Source organism: Lipotes vexillifer, unplaced genomic scaffold (assembly GCF_000442215.2).
Source record: "Lipotes vexillifer unplaced genomic scaffold, Lipotes_vexillifer_v1.1 scaffold40, whole genome shotgun sequence".
Taxonomy (NCBI): domain Eukaryota; kingdom Metazoa; phylum Chordata; class Mammalia; order Artiodactyla; family Lipotidae; genus Lipotes; species Lipotes vexillifer.
The window spans coordinates 3041145-3046770 of record NW_006771578.1 but is presented as its reverse complement, the minus strand read 5'-3'; the positions used below and the strand labels follow the sequence as shown (position 1 = coordinate 3046770).

General features: G+C 37.1%; 1 non-coding gene across 1 annotated transcript; it reads left to right on the top strand.

Moving 5' to 3' along the window:
• The first annotated feature begins 2862 nt into the window (after positions 1 to 2862).
• On the top strand, positions 2863 to 2934 carry TRNAE-UUC (transfer RNA glutamic acid (anticodon UUC)). The gene has a single exon. It is a non-coding gene; the product is annotated as a tRNA-Glu (tRNA).
• Positions 2935 to 5626: the final 2692 nt, after the last annotated feature.

The window sequence follows — 5626 nt, the reverse complement described above, 5'->3', positions numbered from 1 at the left end:
ACCCAAAGAATTATTTTCATATAGTACAAATCGTGTATCATTGGGTCAGGTTTTTCCCCTTTTTAAAGGTTCTTTATTTAAATTTCAGTATTAAATTTACATTTATTTTTCTGGGTAGGCAGTAAACGTCCTCATTTTTTTTTACAGCTATATAGTATTCCTTTACATTGTTACACCATAACTTATGTCACTAGTCCCCTACTGATGGACATTTAGATTTCCTGCATTTCTACACTGGTGACAGTAATCACATTTTAGTGACTCAATCCTCAACGTTTGATCTGCTCTCTGACCACCTTGCCAGCTCTGTGTTGAACCACTTTCCCATATCCTTCTCTCATCTAGATCCACTGGCCTTTCCGTCCGTTCTTCAAAGCCAGGCTCTCCTGCCTCAGGGCCTCTGCACATGCTGTTCTCTCTGCCTGGAACTTTCCCCAGCAGTTAACACTCCTTCCTTCAGATCTCCTCTCGAATGTCACTTTCTCAGGGAAAACTGTCCTCCTCCCACTACCCAGATTAGGTCAGGAGTCTCCAGTTAATGCTCTCTTACCTTCTCCTTTCATAGTACACATCTGGTTGTCATCATTTATCTGTGTGATTATCAGACTGTGGCCCATCTCTACAACTGAAGAGTAAATCCCATGAGGGCAGGGACCCTATCTATTTTGCTTGTTTGGTTTTTGGCCGCACTGCACGCCTTGCAGGATCTTAGCTCCCTGACCTGGGATAGAACCCAGGTCCTCGGAGTGAAAGCACAGAGTCCTAACCACTGGACCTCCAGGGAATTCCCAACCCTATCCATTTTGTTCACTTATTGTATACCCAGTGTCTGGCACATGGTTGGAACTCAAGAAATATTTGTTTTTTGTTTGCTTTTTAAGAAATATTCATTAAATTAATTATGTACTCAATATTTTATTTATTTTCATGCTTTAATAATATATGATAATCTCATTTAATATGACTTGGTAGCAGAAAATGAGAAGACATATAAACATTGAACACATTCACACATCCAAAATGCCACTAAGCTACACAGCAGAATGTTGTGTGTCACTTTCCTGTCATGAACAAAAAGTGTTTTGGAGCCAGCATTATATCTGTGTTCATTAATTTCAAAAAATGGGAAAAATTTTATAATAGGGTATATTTAATTTCACTGACGTTTAAGGTGAAAAGAACAGTAGGCAAAAGTTAACTTTTCTTTTGTTTTTGGCTGCCCTGGGTCTTAGTTGCAGCACACGGGGTCATCGTTGTGGCACCTGGGTCTTTAATTGCAGCATGCGGACTTCTTAGTTGCACCATGCAGACTTCTTAGTTGCGGCACGCACTCTTAGTTGAGGCATGCGGACTTCTTGGTTGCAACATGAGAACTCTTTGTTGTGGCATGTATGCGGGATCTAATTCCCTGACCAGGGACTGAAGCTGGGCCCCCTGCATTGGGAGCGCAGAGTCTTACCCACTGGACCATCAGGGAAGTCCCAAGAGTTAAAATTTACAAGCTGCCCTTCTAAGAAACCATCAAACATCTTACACTTAAAAAGAAAAAGATAATTGCTTTTATGTTCATTGCTCACCTTTTTTAATTGAAAAAAAAAAATGTGTTCAGGTTTACATAAGCTTTCACCCAGGATGCTACACAATGATAAAAACTGGTTAATACTACAAGCAATCAGTAACAACTTTTAACAGTCTTCTACATATGTGCAGGGAAATTACGAATAATGTTGTCTGAGCAGTACTCACTGGTTCACTTATTCAGTAAATACTGACTGACTGCCTGCTGCTTGTCAAACAGTAGGCTCAGCATTAAAGATACTTCGAGAAATGAGACGGTCCCTGCTTTCATGGAGCCTACATTTTAACTCTGAAGGTAGGCATTCAACAATGTTTCCCAATTAACTATGTAATTACAATTACTCTAAGTGCTACTACAGAGGCAAAAAAAAAGATGCAAAGGAAGCACGTACAATAAGGGTCTGGAACTCTGGTGGTTTTAAAGAAGATTCCTCTGAGCAAGTGAAGTTTGAGCTGAGCTCAACAGACAAACAGAGTAAACCACTGGCAAAGAGAGAGGGGGACCTCACAGCCAGAGGGTGCAAACATGACAGGGGAATGCTCAGAGGAAGAAAAACATATGGCAAGTTCCAGTAGCTGAAGGAAGATCTATGTACCTGAAAACAAAGGGCAAGATGAGGAAAGACTGAGAGATAAGGTTGGAGGCCCAATCATGCAGGACATTACTTTTTTCTTTTCTTTTTAATTAAATTAGTGGGAAGCCTTGGAAAGATTTTAAGAGCCAAACATCTGAACCAGAGATCCTAAATTACATTCACCAAAGATTAAGTACAAATTACGTGCATTCTAATTCTTTAAAAACTGGTAATATCACCTATAATATTCTGTAATCCTTTGGTAACTGAAATATTCACTCACTTCTTGACTATACCAGGTAAGTGTATATTCATCATCTACAATTCATTTATCTAACACCTTATCCTATTAGAACAAAACTCAAAGCTCAGAAATAAGCCAAAAAAAAAAAAAAAAGTCCCCAGCTCTCAAATTAGCTTTCATAAAACCTATGCACTTGTCAGTAACTCAGGTACACAGAGGCCTTTCTTCACTTGATTGATTTTATTTAACGTAAAATTCTTGATAAATTTGCTTATCTTGATTTTCAGGCTTCAAGCCAATTATATTCAGTAGAAGGGATGTGTGTAACGGAGCAAATGGGTTAGGCACTGCTATAGATGAGTACATTGACAAAGTAACTGACAACTGGCAGCTTAATACTAAGGAAAACTAGACATATTATATTTTACCAAGTAAATTCACTGAAACAGAGTTTCCCCCGGGAGTTCCCTGGTGGTCCAGTGGTTAGGACTCTGCACTTTCACTGCCGTGGCCCGGGTTCAATCCCTGGTTGGGGAACTAAGACCCCGCAAACCATGTGGCACTGCAGGGGGAAAAAAAAAAAATCCTCCCTCATTCCCTGGCAAAACCACATTAATGCATGGTCTTATACAAACTTTCACAATAAAACCTAAGGAATACTATTGTTTAAAACATTTTCATAGATCATAACATTTATTATTTGTTCTTAATTACAGAAAACAAAAGTTAAGAGAGAAAACTTATTTCTGCCCTGACCAAACAAGCAACATCAGAAGAAATTACCCAAATTTAGAAAAAAAATCACATTTCAAGATCCTGCCAAGAACCTAACAGAAAGCTTCTTTTATCAAGTAGTACAAGCCAAATTTTAAACCATTAATCAATTTATGCACAATGCATGGATTAGATCACCTGTTGTCCATATGCTCTTTAGCAAAGATAAATGTAGCTCTAGATAAGTAATACAAATGTTAAGATTTATCCCTACTTGATACATCACAACAGACTAGATGAGTTTTTAAAACATCATTTGGGTATTAATATAATTTACAGACAAAGTATTGTACAAAAAACTATGCAAGTGTAAAATGTTCAATTCACCTAAGGGTCCAAGAAGAAAAGAAAAATGGAGGCAATCAAAAGGAAGCAACTGATTATATAAAATAGGTAAGTAATAAGAACCTACTGTACAGCACAGGGAACTCTACTCAATGCTCTGTAGTGACCTAAGTGGGAAGGAAATCTAAAATATTGGGCATACGTATATGTATAACTGATTCACTTTGCTGTACAGTAAAAACTAGCACAACATTGTAAAACAACTATACTCCAATAAAATTAATTTTTAAAAAAGCTAAAAAAAAAAAGGAAGCAATCAGTGAAGAAAACAGCACAGTTTCTAATCCTCATTTAAAACAGCACTGTTCTTATATAAATACTTCATCTATATCCAAATGGAAATGAAACAATTTTATATCCAGCATCATCACAAGAGCTACTTACTATATAATTACCCAAAATAACCTACAGAATAGTTATTACCTCCATTTTACAGGAGGGAAAACTGAGTCAGCTTAAATAACTTGCACAAGGTCATATACAACCAAAATTTGCAATAAAGTTACTACATACATGTTCCATGATATCATAAAAAGATGAGTTCCAAGCAGTTTTAATTCTAAAGTAATTTAAGATTTTAAAAACATTTAAGAAAGTTTGTATTGTATATAAATATTGAAGAATATAAACTACTATATAGTTTTAAATGATCTAAAATCAACTTCTGTATACTTCAATAAAAGTTAAAGAACTAACACAACATTGTGAATCAACTCTACTCCAATAAAAATTAATAAAAATTTAATTAATTAAAAGCGACTTCTAGAAAAATGGCAGAGGGTAAGAACATTTGTCTTGGGACTTCCCTGGAGGTCCAGCGGTTAAGACTCCACGCTCCCAATGCAAGGGGCCCAGCTTCAACCCCTGGTCAGGGAACTAGATCTTGCACACCACAACTAAGAGCCTACATCCCACAACTAAAGAGCCTGCACGCGACAACAAAGATCCCGCATGACGCCACTAAGACCCAGCACAGCTAGCTAAATAAATAAATAAATAAATAAATAAATAAATAAATTTTTTTAGAAAAAGAACATTTGTCTTATTTATATGAGCCCTCTATCAACTTAGAGCTATCACATATTTTTAATTTGATTTATTTAACACTGGTTTAAAAATTAATTAATTTTTTAAAAGAAGATAGCCAGAAAGTACAAAAAGATGTACAGAGAAATGTTATTCTCCTGATGTTGTTGCCCCATCTGCCTATTTCCCATCTGCCCCATTTATACCCCTGCATGGACAGTCAAAGTACTTTGTTTCTACTGTACCTGCCCCAGATTTCTTTTAAGCACATACAAGTAATACGAAACACTCTCGTTTTCCCATTTTTAAAAAAGCTGAGGGGCTTCCCTGGTGGCGCAGTGGTTGAGAGTCCGCCTGCCCATGCAGGGGACATGGGTTCGGGCCCCAGTCCGGGAAGATCCCACGTGCCGTGGAGTGGCTAGGCCCGTGAGCCATGGCCGCTGAGCCTGTGCATCCGGAGCCTGTGCTCAGCAACAGGAGAGGCCACAACAGTGAAAGGCCCGCATACCACAAAATAAAAAAATAAAAATTAAAAATAATAATTAAAAAGCTGAGTATTTAGTAGTATATCTTGCTTTTTTACACTTAATATAGCACTGAGATGTTGTCAAATCAGTACAAAGAGAATATCTTCATTCCCTTTTACAACTGCCTAATATGCTGTTATATGACATTATTTAACCAGTTACTCTTGTTGGAATTTGGGTTTCCGACCTTTTGCTATTACAAACAATGGTTCAGTGAATAATTTTATGTAATTTTATGTGTGGAATTCTTTGATCTAATAATATATGCATTTTTAGAGATACTGCTAAATTGTCCTCCATAAGTGTACAAATTTGCACGCCAACCAGTAGCACATAAAAGTACCCATTTCTCCATAGCCTCCCCACTACAGAGTGTGTACTAGTGTGTTTACTCAATAGGTTTTTTAAATGGCATTTGCTTGCAATTTTATTTTGTTCTTTTACAGGGTTTGACTCTCATTACCGGTCTACTTTTCCATTTGAACTTTGCAGTATGCATGTCCAGTTCCAGGGGAAAAAAAAAAAAAAACACAGCTTGTCAGTGTTTTTATTGGATG